The sequence below is a fragment of the Paramormyrops kingsleyae genome, chromosome 2 (assembly GCF_048594095.1).
Source record: "Paramormyrops kingsleyae isolate MSU_618 chromosome 2, PKINGS_0.4, whole genome shotgun sequence".
Taxonomy (NCBI): Eukaryota; Metazoa; Chordata; class Actinopteri; order Osteoglossiformes; family Mormyridae; genus Paramormyrops; species Paramormyrops kingsleyae.
The window spans coordinates 6,438,573-6,456,466 of NC_132798.1; the positions used below are offsets into that span (position 1 = coordinate 6,438,573).

A 17,894-nucleotide genomic window follows, 5' to 3' on the forward strand; every position below is an offset into this window, starting at 1 on the left:
GGGCTGCAATAAGGCATATTCTCTGGTGCTTATATTTAAAATGGGATACAGCCATATGTTCAATTTGGCCCCCGGCCCCCAGCTGGTGAATGCCAGTGCTGACCTTTTCCATGACTACTGCACCGCATGCTTCATGTGATATGATTTGGTTTTCAGCAGAATGCTATTGTTTTTATTGTAAAATTGTTGTTGTGCTACGAACGTGAAACTGATCGTACAATGAGCAGAAGATATTTACACGCAAAACTTTTTGGACACTTATTATCCGAAGAAGGTATCCTGAAAAGTTTGAGTGAGCTGCATGTAACTAAAACCTCTCACTACCTTAATCCTGTAGCTAAGATGAACTTCATTCTCTGCTTGGTTGATCAACGTTTCGTCTAGATCAATCAGCTCTTTGTAGTAGTGATGTCACTTGTCCTTAGGGATCCAATTAATGTGGGAACAGCAACACTTTGCAGATAGAGAGAGAAGAAGTGTAAGAGGATATTCAGAGGTCAATTCTTTTGTTATTGTTTACATGATATCATGGGCAACTATAATTTAAAAACATCTTTAAATCATTTACAGTACAGATATGCTGAATGATACCTGAATGCGACAAAGAATGTGTATCATCTAATTTAGGAACTTGACAATTCAGCTGGTATTGCAAAAGTTGCAATTTAGCAACTTTAATTTACAGATTCAAGTGACCTTATTAACTTTTACAAATTGTAAAATAAGTCTTAGTTAAATGGCTGGTTGAGTGTTCCCAGTCATTTATTTCTATAATTTATTTGATCTAGAGCGATTAACTAATGGAAGAATGCTTCATTAACTAAGGGACATATGTGGTGGTTTTAAAAATGAGCTGTATTTGATGTTACATTATGAAAATATTTCTGAGATTTATTAATTTTTTTACTCAGACAGACCTCTCTCAACTTTGAAAACTTTATCTGAGACTGTTAAAAATATGCAAATTACAAATCAGTATGTAAATAAACATGAGAAATTATAATAAATGTGTCTTTTAGTCATTTAAAATCTTGATGTTCTACAGTATGTAATTACACTGGAGAATTCAGTCTGTCAAAGCTTTGATGGATTTCGTTCTGATATATTTTTAGTTGCTGTAGTGTGTATCAGATGATGCATTACATTCTTTTACCATTATTCACACACACTTACATTAATGTTTAATTTCTCCTTCCTTTTAATTTAGTGTCACACACATAGACAACCTATTTAAAACTGATTTGGATCATTTATCCTGAAAATTTCACAAATTACTAACTAAATTCAACTAAATTAGGAAACTCCAGGATATTTTAAATCTTCTTTTGGGAAATACTCCATTTGTCTCGGGTGTGGTATTTGCACGCACCAAATTTGAAATACAGTACAGTAAATCTGGGCTCAGAAATTAATTATATCTGTGAGGTAGTGAGGATAACATTCTAAACCAATTAGGAAACTAATGCTGCAGACGTCTCTGCATGTGACAGCAAATAAAAACAACCACGTACAACTTAAACATTAAATACAGCTGAATTAAAGAATTGTTTTTTACTTCCCCAGTTAACAGGGAATGCTCCCAGAACATTATTTAAAGGACGTCTCAAAACTGGCATAGAACGTTCTTACTGTAACTTGGAACGTTATTTCCACGTGTTACATTTTAACAAAGGATCTGTCAGTGTTAGCAAAGTATCATAATTACCTGATTATCTTTTTAACATGATGTCGAGAAATATTGTTTTAAAATAAAACTCATCATTTTATGAAAACATGATAGGTGAAGACACCATCCATTGCTGAACCCCTGACCTTTGAGGTGTAAAGTAACAGTTTTACCTGCTGCTCTACTAAGTCCTTTGTTTGTGCATGCATTGTTTTTCTTAGTTGTAGTAATAGTTGTAGTAATGAGATAATATTCTGGGCACAGAAAAACTGGACACTTTGAACGTTTCCATCCCTTATTTATCATAATGTAAGATACATGTTCCTAGAATGGAAAATTGCTATCTGGGACCAAATTGTAGATTACATTGTTTATCCAGCAAAGGAGTTCAGTTCAGTTTGCATATGGGTCTAAAACAGACCCAACATCAGTAATGCATTATTTTACGCTGCTCCTAGAATCAATCATATAGTAAATGTCAGGCTTTGCTTCTCATAACCTTTTTAATGTGTGGAATATTTCAGGGGGAGGCACTTGAGATTGATGAACTATTCCTGTTCAGCTGACGAAAGAGGAGGAGAGTGGGAGAAGTTGATGTTGAGTATTGAGGTTTATGATTTATAGTTATTGGGTGGTGATTCAGTGCTTGTGTTTATAACTAGATGTGATTGTTGAAAGGGTAGTTGTCTATCTTATCTTACTCACATTCTTGTTCTTGTATTATTTTCCTGCCCCAAAATGACCTTAGCTTCAATATTTTTTTTTTCCACACAAAGAAAATGTGGTAAATATTCAGAGAAATTGCATTACACCATGACAGCTGACATTTTGTTTTCTGAAAGATTTCAGCCTCACCGGGACACTAATACCCGAAGTGTATGAGAAAAGCTTATGAGCTCTGCAAATCAGCGGTGTGTTTCTGATATCATCGTCAACATCTGCCCCGTCTGTTCCTGCTTTTCTCCTGTCAAGTTACGGCTTTGGATTTTCAAGCAACATTCCTATATTACAGCTCTCACAAATTTCTGATTATTATTCCATAAAATGGTAGATTATATTATAGATTTCTGTGCAATTTATACAAAAATGCCAAGTACTGACTTTGATCCAAATGTCATGAAGTGGAATATAAAAACATTAATTTAATTACCTTTAATAAACAAATAGATCTGTTCAGCGTAATGGAGTCCCTATAATAAGTCACAATCACAGACATTTTCCTGTTTGTATTTATGATTTTCAGTGGTGGAGGAAGTACTGAAGCTTAGTACTTAAGTAAAAGTACAAATATCCTACAAATATGTACTCAAGTAAAAGTAGAAGTGCTACATCAACAATCTTACTTAAGTGAAAGTACTAAGTACTTACTTTTAAATTTACTTTAAAGTATAGTTTTAAGTAAAAGTACTCACACAATGGTTTGTCTCAACGTCTGGGGTGTGCCATTTTGTAAAAGAATAGTAGATATACTGACTTACGCCTCTACCAATGTCATTGCTCGTTATAATTACAAGCAACTAAACAGTATATGTGTATTGGCTCTGGGTCCATGTTGAATGTCTCGTCTTCTTGAAATCAAGCCAGTCTACCAGCTCATGCTGCTAATTGACGGACGCTCTGCCATCATTGGAGCTAATTTAGCCACCTGATTGGTAGGAAATGGCAAACAACACCAGAACGCAATAGGCTAACTATTTTTTCAAGCTAGATTTTGAGGAAATTGTGTTCATAAAATGTAACGACTAACGGCATAAATTGTAGAAATGTAGTGGAGTAGAAAGTACAGATAATTGCCGCAAAATGTAATGGAGTAAAATAAAAAGTATGCATTATTATTTTTACTTAAGTAAAGTACAGATACATAAAAATGTACTTAAGTACAGTAACGAAGTACAAATACTTCGTTACATTCCACCACTGATGATTTTATGCAACTGACATGCCATCTTCTAGGACATCTGCTTAGAAGCTTTGTAATTATCTCAATGTTTACAGTATAAATTACAAATTGTGCATATTTAAAAAGCCCCTTGATCTAATATGCAATGTTACATATGGCCTGATACATTTTGCCATTGATATCAAAGCCAAGTTCATAGGAATAGTATATACCTTGTGATTCTCAGTAATCCAAAAAAAAAAAACCATGTACAGGACTGTTGAGGAGCAACACTGCCATTCATCAGCATAATGCTATTCATATACACTATATGGAAAAAGTATTGGGACACTTGACCATTACATCACCAGGGACTTTTATTACTTCTCATTCTAAATCCATGGTTATTCATATGGAGTTGGTTCCCCCTTTGCAGCCATAACAGCTTCCACTCTTCTGGGAAGGTTTCCACAAGGTTTTTGGAATACATGTCTGTGGGAATTTTTGCCCACTCATACAGAAGAGCATTTGTGAGGTCAGACACTGATGTTGGAAATGAAGGCCTGGCTCGCAATCTCCATTCTAATTCATCCCAAACGTGTTTGATGGGATTGAGGTCAGGGCTGTGTGCGGGCCAGTCAAGTTCTTCCATACAAAACCCACCCAACCATATCTTTATGGACTTTGCTTTATGCACTGGGACACAGTCATGCTGGAACAGTATAGGGCCTTCCCCAAACTATTCCCACAAAGTTAGAATAGTCCAAAATGTCTTGGTATGCTGAAGTATTGAGAGTTCCCTTCACTGGAGCTAAGGGACTTAGCTCAGCCATTGAAAAACAACCCCATACCATTATCCCTCCTCTACAAAACTTTGCAGTTACCACAATGCAGTCAGGCAGGTAATGTTCTCCTGGTATCCGCCAAACCCAGACTTGTCCATCAGACTGCCAGCAGAGAAGCGTGATTAGTCACTCCACAGAACACGTTTCCACTGAGTCCAGAGGTGTCGTTCTTTACACCACTCCTTCCGACACTTGGCATTGCACTAGGTGATGTGAGCTGCTCGGCCATGAAAGCCCATTCCATGAAGCTTTTCTGCTGGGGTTAATGCCAGAGGAAGTTTGGAACTCTGTAGTCATTGAGTCAACAGTGCATTGGAGACTTTTACGCACTGTGCACCTCTGTTACTTTACATGGTCTGCCACTTCATTGCTGAGTTTCTGTTATTCCTAAACGCTTCCACTTTACAATAATACCATTTACAGTTGATCATGGAATTTTAACAGGGAAGGTGGCATCCTATGACAATACCACGCTTAATTCACTGAGCTCTTCAGAATGAATATGTGTTATGTGCCGTAAGTGTTTGGATATGTCTACAGGACACCTCAGTCCTCTGCCCCAAGCTCCACTCGCCAATTGCCGCCTCCCAGTTTCCGGCAGATTACTCATGCCTGGGGCGATGGAGTGTGGCTTATCAGGGAAATGGAAGGTTTATGCTATGTTTAAAATCAAGTCCTTGGCCACCAGTGGGCTCCTGAAGACCTATGTTTCATCTCACCCTCTTCGGCCAGCAAACCAACGCCGCTTTCAGCTCCCTTCACCATGTGAGGAGTGTCACTCCAGACGATTTGCTTGTGTGGTTCCTCAATGGTGGAATGAGCTGCCAAACCACTTCCGGTCATCAAACTGCCTCTCCACCTTCTAGAAATGTCTCAAGACCCATATGTTCCATGAATCTCTCTACTAAGCTAATCCATCTTTACATTCCCCTGAATGTTCTTATGTTGCACTTCAGGTCCTTGGATACTCTCATTAGGTTCTTGCTTTAGGAGTATGTTATTAGGAGTAACTCCTGCTCCAGTACTACTTATACTTGTACCTGGGCATTTATTGGAAGCTCAGCCATAGCTGCACCTATGCCTAGTTTACTGCTTCACAGCATCTACATTTGCAATGTGCTATTTGCCTCACTTATAGTTACTTTGGACAAAAGTAGTTGCTAAACATGTAAAAATGTAAATGTTTATGTATTAACCTGGGCACATTACTGCTTGGTACGAGGCACCAAGATATCACACAGTGTTTCTTTGACATGTCGACACTCCTCATTTGACTTCATAATACTGTACTTTAGTGGTCTTTTATTACATTTGTTGAGCCTGGAAGGGAGGTGGTCTGGCCGAACCAAGCCTCCGCGTTGACATCTTCATAAACTTGTTGACAGTCACATTACAATGACTGACGAACTGCTGAATCTGTTCTGACAGGAGCTGGCAGAGTTTGCTCGGGGAAGCAACAAGAAAGGATCATCTGGAATTTTTTCAGTACTTAACTACGGGCGATGAACGAAGCAGGGGAGGCAAACAAGACTAATGTTTGACTTCCTATTCTAAGATATGTGCCAGTGTACAGACCAAGAATTTGGAAATGGCATTCAGTGCTATTTAATGACAATGACAAATGAATAAAGAAATGTCATGCTTATTATTGACGGCATGTATAATCCAAATGAGCAAGAGACTGAAAATTAAAATATAAAGCCTGGGAGGTTTGGGTATAATTCCTTCCTCTGGCTCTGCGTGTATGGAGCTTACATACGTACATGTATCTTTCTGTGTTTCTATGGAATTATGTCAGGTGCTCTAGCTTCCTCCTATAATTTTGTGGACTAGTGTCTAAAGAATTTCTGTAGCGTGTGTGTGTATGTGTGTGTGAGAGAGAGAGAGAGAGAGAGAGAGAGAGAGAGTAAAGTATGATGGGGTGGCATCCCAGCAGGTCATGCCCTGTGCTTTCTGGCATGGGCTCCAGGTTCATTATGCATGGATAGACTCTTACCATCCAACTATATTGCCATTAGTCAAAAGTTTTATGGCTTTTAAGCAGAGAGCTGAATCCCTTTGGTTTTATTTTCCAGTATACACATGGAAGCTTGGCAGCACACTGGGTGCAAAGTCCTACGAAATGCATACAACCTACACTTTCATGCTGCCATTACAGAAATTTTGCATGTCGGGAGATAAATATGTATTTACGCAAATACATCACTTTGGCTAAGCTGAAATACTACTATTACCACACATCAGCACTGTTATGTGGTAAAATGGTGATGCAAATGCTCTGTAATTACCTTGCATGAAAAATTAATTCATACCTTTACAAACCACTTGATGTAAAGTTTAAAGACACGATTTGAATAACTAGCTAATCTGTTATATTTATGATTTATGATGACTGTCGAGAATGGTGTGTGAATGTGGCTTGCCATGGTTTGGCACCCCATATTGGGTCGTTCCCTGTCTCGTGCCCATAGACTGCGGATTGTCCCACAACCCTGAACAGGATGAAGCCGTTTCAGGAAATTGATGTATGGGCGCCGGCCTTCCAGCCTTTCAGCGGACTGCCAACAGTAGCATTCTATGAGAATACATCGCTTCCCTATTATACTGTCAGCACCTAGAAGACATTACTGATGTCTCATTAATGATCCTTTCCACCGGGAAGTGCATTGTTGGTGTCCAAGGTAATTGGTTATTCAACCCATGCTAGTGCGTGTATGCTCATGGCAGATGTTCAATCCTTTGCAGTGGCTGAGTCTGTAATTGTTATGCTTCCTCACATCTGACTAGGCTCTTGTACCATCTACAATAAGGACCCCCGGGTATGAATTAAGCTCTTAGTGCCAATGTGATAGCTATCAGGTCTGGTAACTGGGCCAGGAGTCCAAGCATGACAAGCCAGAGGGGATTACACCATTGTTGAGGAGATAGATGAGGGGTTTGACATAGATATATTCAAGAGCTGTCATAGGGTACAAATTATAGGTGAACAGACTTGGGGCTCTAGTTTTAAATTGTGTTAAATACCTGCTCCCTCCATAGGCTCCTAGCAACTTATGACTGTTACTTGCATTGTGGAAGATTAATTTTTCAGTGGGTGAACGATTGTTTTTAGTTGGCACTTATATTTCCAAAACGTTAATGGAATATGGCACTTCTGTAGATAGGATCAAGGAATTTCATCCAAACATCACCTATACTGTCACATTTTAGACAACCTTTCTGTGTCTACTAATTTTGTATCAGTTGACAGGATACTTTTAGTTACAATTTTTTACGCTATTTTCTGTGCCTTTCCCTCACATCATTAGTCCCAGCAAGCTGATCTTCTTTTCAACTCTCGCTGGCATCTCATCATGTCTCCCTTTGCCTTAACCTTATAACTTCGGCACCTAAGAGTCCTGTTAGAGTCGAAAGACTGTTACTCCTGCTGTCAGCCTGCACCCTGCATTAATCAACCAGCAGGGAGGTGATCAAGTGCAACTATTCTTGCACAATTAGGCACTGACAAAACACTATACCTCTCTCACATTATCCCAAGCCATTCCCCACCTAATTAGTTGTTTTTTAGGCACTGACATGTTCATCTTATCTAATTAAAAGCCTAATTGAAGCAGAAACCAGGACATCCAGTGTGTCCTGTTGAACTAAGGTTTGCATGCAATGTAACAGGGTCTATAGGAAAAATATTTTTTCCAGTGTAAATACTCCAGATCAAGGGGTATCCACTGAATTGAAAAATAAACAAGACTAAACAGAAACCCTAGTGCATATTTTAACTTAAATTTATGAATGCAAATGAAAAAGAAAAGGTTTTTGTATTACAAAAAAAACAAAACATCTTTGAACATCTTCCAACAAGTAGAGAAATAATAAATAAATGTAAACTGTGTGACCAGGACAGAGTAAGTTCTTGTGTCTTCTGCAGCTGCAGAATTTGGAAGACTATGCTCCAGCTCTCCCTCACTTAAACCTACATATACACCCAGTTAGCCTGCAGTTACATTTAGCTCTGCCTGATTAGACTGCTTGTTGGGATCTCATTGCTAGCACCTGAATGAGATCATGAGGCTATACGGGGCTTCACTGATGCGCCATCGATAAACTCAAGCTCTGGTTGGATCTCCCACTGATTCAAAGGGTGGGGCGAATAGAGAAACATGAACTCTGTAGCCCTTTACAGAAATGATGAAATGTACAATGTTCGTGTATCTTTGAGAAGCATAGTTAAAATAATTTTAAGGGCAGCTGTTCCTTGTGTGATTGAAATTATGAGGAATATTCTTCCATGGTGTTGTCTGAAAATTGAGATGAGGGAGTGTTTCTTTTAAAAGGGCAGGACATATACTGGGATTAAATGCACACATTCTGGGAAATCAATTTGTCAGTGTTTTTTTTTTTTTAACTAAGTAAACAGAAGGCCAGACTGAATGACACCATACAGGCCACCGCAGAGAAACTTTGTACACTTTGTACAAAAAATCTGCTATAAGTGATAACTGAATGGAATCATCAGAATGCGATTTTTATCCAAATACATACACCAAGTGGCAAACAGCTAAGAGGAGTGATGAATCGACTAGCAGCCGAGTTAAGGAGACGAACCAAAGAGAAACATCAATCTCCAAGTGCGATGATTTGTTTTCAAAGAGACAGTTCAGTGGGATGAGCGCGTGCCACTGATGTGAAAGACAAAGTGGTCTGCAGTATGCTGAACAACTCTGTCCATGAATAGACAGTCCTTTTGATTACCTTTCCAGATAAAAGAACTTACCCACAAGGTTGCGTAAAATTAAACTCTCTATAGGACATTTTTCTGCTCTTAAGTCTTTGTCAGGAGAACAATTATTCTTCAACAGAACAGATATTTCTCCTTGAGGATACAGATTTTTTTATGCCCATACTGTGTTATGCATAGCTTACAAACAAAATACAAGTCTGGTGAATGCTTGTGCTACAATACGTAGCTATTCTGATATTTTCAGCTTCTGAAGTTTTACATTTCTGAGCAATGGGGTTTTGAAGCTGAATGGGTAAATAAAGAGCCCAATGATGGAAAAACTTCACGGCATGTTTTTTAACATCCTTTATGGCAAACGGTAGCAGAAGCTGAGCAAGAGGCTGATTTGGCTCCACCCAATTTTTTTTTTTTCAGGACAGATCATTCCATCCTTGATCAGGCAAGCTCCTGTTTCCTAAGGACTTTGACCTCTGATAATCACTCCTTGGTCACCATTCCAGAACTCTGCACCTCTCCTGTTGATTACTGCCACTGCATGTAATGGCCTCTGTGGAGTACATTAGGGTTTATTTGTGCAGTATTGTGGGAAAAGGGAAGCTTGCCAGATGCTGAGCACACTGCCGTCACACAGATAGAGTAACAACATTTTATAGGATGTCTTTCAGATGCAGATTGACAATTGTTAAGCTTCGGTGTCTTGTAAAAGCCTGAATGTTATGATTCATAACGTATGTATTGATCTTTCTGGGTGGGGAGCACTTTTCACAGGAAGGTGAGACTGAGTAATGTCTCGTGGATGCTAGGCTTGATGGGATTTTGCAGTTTTCCGGTCAAAGACATGAGGCATCCCCTGAAATTGTTCTCAGCATTCATTCATTCCAAAATTACTCACTCCCCTGAAGAACTTCAGTTGGACTCCTTTAAATTCTGTTAAATGCACAGTTTTATTTGACATTTTGATTATTATATGTTACCTTTTTTCCCCACATTGCTTGCATAGGGACTTCTCACAGGGCACCGTCTTTGCACAACCTGTGCATTTGTCACCTTTGGAATTACAGTTGCCCTGTCTCCAGTGGGGCAGAGACTTAGTACAATTGCTTTATGTAACTTGTGAAGCTTTCATAGCTCACTGTTTTCACAGGGCGTGTGCACATCTCTCCCCTGGAGAAGTGGTTTCACTGGCTATGTGGAGTTGTGAAATTGTGGTTTCATGGTGTCTACTACTTGCTTCCTGCAGAGTAGGAGTTTCACAATACATATTCAAGTCTCCTTGCAGACAGTGGCTTCGTCATAGCAATAAAAATAACCAGTGGGATGGATTGGAAAATGAATGTCAAAAAAATTCCAGATACCCAGTCAGAAAGGTGACAGCTATCTTTAGTTTTCGAGGTTCCTTTCAATTAATCTGATATTTATAATAAGCATCTTATGGATTAAACTCAGCACTACACTGCTTAATACACAGAGTGATGATACGAAGAATATTTCCTCTTAAAATGTAAAAAAACTTAATTGCTTATCTCTGAAACATTTAGGTGTGCTGTGAGACAAGGCAAAAACTGAAGAGTAACCAAATTAAGGAGAAAAAAAAGCTACACAAACAAATATCTCTCTGGTGAATGGGCCTTTTGTCCAAAGCACTGTCCTAGAACACAGACAGCGGTGGGTTTGCTCATTGATTGTAGCCATTAGGGGGTCTTATACCTGGCCATAAAATGAGCTTCACTCATGTGTTCATCTTTAAAAGCTCTTTTGGGGCTGACAATTGCACACAGCAGGCAGGCTCTAAAGCCAGTCTGTGGTATTCTCCACACTGAGTCCGGTCCTCTTTTCATCCCTGACATCTACAGAGTGCTGCAGAGAAATGGACATAGTGAAGGGGGGGGGGGGGGGGGCAGCAGTCTGTAAATGTTTAATAGCTAATGCCTGACCACGCCGCACCTATCTCTCCCCTCGCGCCAGTCAAAACGCAGCTTACAGGTAAACAGTGGGGAAGTTCATCTCAGAAAAAACGGGCCTACATGCCGCACTGGAGCTGTCGGCTCATTAATCATGGTCGAGGGGGAGGTCGGGCTGGGAGATGAAGTGAAGTGTGCAGTGGTATCTCGCAAAGCTTGGGAAAACCCTTTAAGTGATTAAGGAACTGGATTTGTGACCGAGAGGTAGCCTTTTAGTGCCAGAAAGTGTTATATGGGCTGACATTTGTGCCACTAGAAACTGAATATGAATTTTGTATATTTGAATCTGCAGTTATCCGCATTACAAAACTGAATCTGAATTTAATAGTTTGAATCTGAATTCCAGTAACTCGAAATAGCATTTATCCTACCTCGAAAAATTCATTCGCAAATTCAATTTCAATCTAGTGTGACACACATCCGGGTCCTTGAGAAAAAGTAATCGACCGCAGATTCACAACGCAACTCATTTCCACGTTTACGGCAGTTCTGCAGGTCGGGGTAAAGAGGAGGCGTGTGCCGGGGTGTCACAAGCGCAAATGCGGGATCATATACGTAATAAAAATTAAGCAGTACCGGCACTGCTATATCTTAGTCTTTATCGTACCACCACTTCTCACAAGTTGCCAGTACTCTGCTACTCAGAGACAAGCGTTCATTTAACCACATATACTACCATATACTAACCAGACGTAAGGTTAATGTTTATGCTATCGCTTGTGTATATAACGCTTATTCTCATATGTATCATAAAGTTATTGACAAACCTGCGAATCCAGCATTTGTTTTTCTTGACATCCCGGCACACGCCTCCTCTTTACCCCGACCTGCAGAACTGCCGTAAACGTGAATCTGCGTGAAACTACCGTAAACGTGAATCTGCGGTCGATTACTTTTTCTCAAGGACCCGGATGTGTGTCACACTAGATTGAAATTGAATTTGCGAACTGAATTTTTCGAGGTAGGATAAATGCTATTTCGAGTTACTGGAATTCAGATTCAAACTATTAAATTCAGATTCAGTTTTGTAATTCGCATAACCGCAGATTAAAATATACAAAATTCATATTCAGTTTCTAGTGGCACAAATATCAGCCCATAGGTGTTACGCCCTCTTTGGTTCAAATGAAGCTAAACTGTTTATAAAGGAATTAGATATAAATATACGGTATAATCTAAGATATTAAAAACCAAAATAATTATTAAAAACCTTTAAAGGAAAGAACAATATTAAAATACTATGTGCCAATTTATAACCAGATGCAGATGAATCTGCGATTGTGCACTGCACTATGAAATTATAACTACAATGTACCTTTGACATGGTAAGGCAGAGAAGCTAAACCTCCTGGTCACCCTGAGCTCAGTGGTTTGTTTTAAAAAAACACAGGTTTTCAAGCTGTAATGGAAGACTGATGGAGAATGCTGTTTGTCAGGAAAAAAAAACAATAAATATTCATGTGATTACCATGAAAAAAACATCATGGAAAAGTATTGTGATATATATCAGTGACACTTTGAGACAAAAAGGAGAGAAGGAGCTCTAAGGTGGTAATAAATTATGAAGAGTCTGGGGGGAGAAGCTAATTAGGCATAGCCCCAGCCAAGAGCACAAAAAGAAAGAACTTCTTCTAAATCTAAATGTTATAGCTGGGCGGCTGGAATTTAAGCAGCTGGAACGCACATATTAGAGTAATTTCTGACTGTGCCTACCAGCAAACAGCATTTAACGTAAAACGCAACTTCTGCGAATTACATTTTTTGAAGAATTTTGATATATAATAGCTTTGCTGTTATTTCAACGCACGCCGACAGACAGCTACAGGAGGATTAATTCACCAGCCAGCCATAACACGTGTTTCTGAATATTTTAATGGTGTACCAGCTTTTCTGAGATGTATCTTTAGTCAGACCTTCTCCTCGGAAGGAGATAAATGGAAAAGAAATGAAAACCAATGGAATCCATTTTTTTTTATGACAGGCCTTGACAACAGTACGATCACCCAGGACCGATAATGAAAGAGCAAGTGATGAGCCACTATTTGGTCTGCAGCTGCAAAAAGTGGAGGAAAGACTTGTATGTATACAGACACATGCTGCAAAGTTCAGAGTGTTCTGTCTGTGCTCCCAGACAGGACTGGTATGCTGACAGCAATAATTATGTGCACTTATTACTCCTTGAGAGAAGGATCTTTTCTCCTCAGCAGAGTTGAAAACAGAGCAAATTACATCATCAGGTCAACTTAATTGGATTCCAGGCCAAAACACTGCATGGTCTCCACTTAATCACAATTTATTGGAGCATCTCCTAGTCCTGTTTCCCCAGCCCTGGTGATCAGGCGCATTTGAGAAGAATCTGGTTCAGCCCGGAACAATACATCACGATTTCTTACCTGTTGGCAAACACACCATTTCTAGAGATTGCAATCTGTTCAGTGGCTCCCCCAATATGTGGCAGCTCTTGAGTACCGTAATTCCCACTGAAAAGGGCAGGAGATGTTGACTGCTAATGCTGCCGGAGTTTAGCATCTTCTCTACTCACTCCTGTGCCCTGCTGGCCAACCAATAAGGCACCTGTAATACACAGGGAGAAGTATGGATGCTGCCCTTGAGCCGTGCTGAGCAGTCTGCACATGTCTCTGAAACTTTAGTGATATCCTGAAACTATAGTGATAGAAAGAACCAGGCAAATAATATCTAGGGAGGTGAACCAAACTGTATATTCAACATAGATCATCTAATAAAGGGTGGAAGGTATAAGATGATTGATATGAAAACATACAAACAGTCAGTGTTTTATATAATATAATACTAAAACCAAATCATGGGTTTATGTTACCTGCTTATGATCACAGATGATCAATAAATAACAAATCTTGCTCAGAGGATGTTCTCACTTTAACCTTAAGGGTACGTGTTAAGTCCATCCATCCATCTTCTCCAACCATACATATATAGAAGCTCAAAACTCTGAACACCTGCATTATTTTCAATTTATATGCTTCTCTGTCATTGATATTGTACAAGACACCTACTGGACTGGAAAACTATAGGAAACATATTAAAATCTGCAAAACTGAAGGCCTTTTCTGTCAAACACTGAATGTCAAGCTGCAACTGCTAACCCTGTGAAAATCTCAGACTGCCACCTGTCATCTTCGCATTTGATCGTCTTGACGAGATGATAAGTGTCATAGAAGTAGAAAAAAAAATGTCAGCTGGTACAAAAAGCAGTCAATAAAACGAATTTTCAGATCTTTCCACAAATGAACTCCAGGACTAACAGTACTTGGGCTCAGAGGCTTCTTATTACAGTATCTGTCACACTGAAGACCAGTACAGTTGCCTGTCTCTCCTCTGTCCGTATTGCTCTGCATGCCTTGAACCATAACATCTCCCTTACACAGCTAGTTAAGCTGGTTATCATAAGTGCTGGAGTGATGGAGCAGATTAGACTCTGAAGCTCTCTGTGCTGTGCTACCTTCATGTGCTTCCATGGATTGTTAGCAGCTAATCAATTATAGCTCCCCTTCCCTCTCTTTCACACGCACGTCTTATGCTGACTGTTGCCAATTACTTCGGCTGATGACTGTGATGTCAGCAAGAACTATCAAAACTAATTTGGTTTCCCAGCACACAGCATCTCTGACCCATTATTCTGTCTAAATATGCCACATATGGCACATAATACCATCCATTCTTGCTGAATAATACTAAGAAGTCTCCATGACTTCATATTTGATAGGTGTCGACCTTCTCAAATGTTCATGCTTCCTGTCTGCTGCTCTCCCTACAGTGATCATGATCAAGGTCCTACTTACAAGGGCTTCCACAGAACATCATCCTACATCCTCAACAAGTCCATCATGGTCGGCAGCTTCGGATCACTGCATATGCTTTGTCTTCAGGATCTATTAATGTGTCTGTGGTTGAAGTTTCTTTCTATCAGATGTTATACATGGAAAGGAACACTTTCATTATTCTGAAGCAGGTAATGTCTATGTCCATGAAAATATCATATGAGCACTTACAACACTGAGGACACGACTATAAAACAAAGCAAGAATGTACTGGGTTTAGCTAGCTAATAGAAGCCACAATTGCCTACCTGTGCAGCATAAAGTAATATTCAGAAGTTCTAAAAAAATACAAGTGCTTCTTTTGCTGTTTTGAAGGTAGGAAACAGATTTCCTTAGTGTTTATGTGGCTCTGCTGATTCAACAGTATAGGTTAATAAATGCTTATTAAAGACTTGGATTGAATTTTTTTCATCATATGCTTTCGGTAAGAAGCATTAAAAGACAGTTACACTACCTCATATTTCTGGTCTCATTATTTTTAGTACATCCTTATTTTCTCCATGACATACACAACATATACAGCTCATACTATGGCATAAAATTCTCTAATTCTTCGTCATTTAGAACCTTGTTGGACATGACTCTACAAATGTAGGTTTCTTGATTTGCATTAAAATGTAATCAGCACTTAATCTTCAGTCTATGGGTTTGGTATTTGCATTAATTCTTAGCAGCTTAACTAAAACTAAATATTGATCTTTTCCCCCCATTTGATTACATTCATTTGATCAAACGAAAGCTGCCAGATGGATGCTGTGTTGCTGGCAGTTTCTCTGTACAGCACGCAGCTCTGTGGGAGGTCTTACAGCAATGGATGGAAAGTGGTACGAGGATGGGAGGCGATGGTAGTGGCAGCAGAGGGATAAACATGCCAGGCGTGAACGAGAAGGGCTACCACCCACACTAAAAGCTGAGGTGCCAGGAGAGGCAGGGGAAGAAGGGTGGATCATCCCCTCTAGGAAGAGGCTTAAGGAGGGGAGGACTGTGCCAAGAAGCTCTGCATACGATTATCGCAGTACACAATGAGGCTCAGAGAGGCAGCCATGCAGGAAAAGAGAAAGAGGAAGGGAGCGACACAGAGGGAACGAATGACATATAAGCAGGTTGTGATAGTAGGCAGGAAGATCTTAGGTTCAGCAAACACTGCTCATTGATTGCCAGGGAAGCACCTTTAAAACTCAGGCACCAAAATGAAATGCTGTGTTTTTATATTATTTGTATGGTTACGTATGCGTGTAACAGAGGGCCATGGACTCCATAAATGCTTTTGAAGCTTAGGTACAAAGAAATGTGTTTGGGAGAAACATGCAGTATAGATTTGATCTTATTCTTGTATGTGTTTGTGTGTGTATGCGTGTGTCTCAGTGGGCATGTATGTATTTCATTGCGGGAACCAAATGTCCCCACAATGTGATAAAAACCTGTTATTTTGACCTTGCGGAGACATATTTTTTTTGTCCCCACCAGGGGAAACTAAATTTTTGTAAATATCTGTGACGGCAATCATACAACTAAAAATGCCAAAAGTCTTGTGTTTTGTTAGGTCTGGTATATTGTTCTATATTGTACATCATTATTTAATTATGGTTAAGGTAAGGGCTGGGTAGATAGTTAGTTAGAATTAGGGTTATGCTCATAGAAATGAATGGAGAGTCCCCACAAAAATACAGATACCTAATCTGTGTGCATGTGTGTGTCTGTGTGTGCATTTACATGTGAGTGTGTGTGGGGGCGATATTTCAGATAGTTTGCAGAGGAAACTTAATTTCATTTAATGCCTATCACCAACATTTCTGATCTTGTTAATGTTTTAACTGGAACAGTTAATCTCTGAGTGACAATGCCTTGTAGTCTCAAGTTGAGGACAAGCTGAAAGAATATAAAATCCCTGAGGGATCACTTTTGATGATTACACAACCCACTATGAAACATCTCAGTTTGGCAGCCATGTCAAATATTGTTCAGAAATTAAGGAATCGGTTTTTTCTTGCAAGTGTACTTCTTTGCTAAGATACTCATTTGGCTAAGTAAATACAGCTGTCAGAAAGCCTGACAGATTGTTTTTTCTTATTTTTTTATTGCTTATGTGTGACTATGAGGAACTAATAAACTCGATACTGAGGGACAAGCTTCTTTCCATAAATCAGTAATAATCATCCCTGCGATGGGCTGGCCCCCCATACTGAGTTGTTCCCCTCCTCGTGCCCGTAGCATCCGGGATAAGCTCCGGACCTCCCACGACCCAGAAGGATAAGCGGTTTGGAAAATGGGTGGATGGATAATCATCATTTAAACTATAAAACCAGGGCTAGAGGTTTTTTGTCACATCTAAAGAACAAACAAGAAATGTGGCAATTATGTTTGTCTTAACCAGGGCAATTCAAATCCAGATTTGCAGTGGTGAAACATTAATTAACATCATGAACCCTCACCATATTATAGCCAAACAAAAAAACAAAATGTTTGAGGAAAAGTTATGCAAATAAGGCTGGCTTATTCATTTTTTGTCTGGCTTCAAAATAACTATGGTAAAATGGCAACAACTGACACACACACACACACGCACACACAATTTGGACAGGAGTATTGGGACCCACCTCTCAATCATTGAATTGAATTGTTTAATTCAGACCCATTTCCTCACGTGTATAAAATGCGATTCTCTGACCTTCTAATACCTACGCATATGATGTTCTTCAGCCTTGCAAAGAGAGCATTCCTCAGTGTGATTTCCCCCTAAATTCTACATACACAGAAGACATTGGATGGTAGATTTGGATCTTGTGAGTTTTGTTTCCACATGTCAGGTGACTTGACCATCAGGAAGTTCTTTGGTGGGAGCCTTGTATCGGTCTTCTGGTAGCTATTTAAAATTTCTTTAAAATGTTGCCTTGAGTTACAGTGCACAGTGATATAATGAGGGCATATGGGAGGTTGTATTGATT

General features: G+C 39.4%; 1 long non-coding RNA gene across 1 annotated transcript; it reads left to right on the top strand.

Moving 5' to 3' along the window:
- Positions 1-12,022: 12,022 nt before the first annotated feature.
- LOC111857493 (uncharacterized) lies at positions 12,023-15,386 on the top strand. Its single transcript, XR_002841368.2, has 3 exons — positions 12,023-12,050; positions 13,071-13,166; positions 14,886-15,386. It is a non-coding gene; the product is annotated as an uncharacterized lncRNA (long non-coding RNA).
- The last annotated feature ends 2,508 nt before the right edge of the window (positions 15,387-17,894 follow it).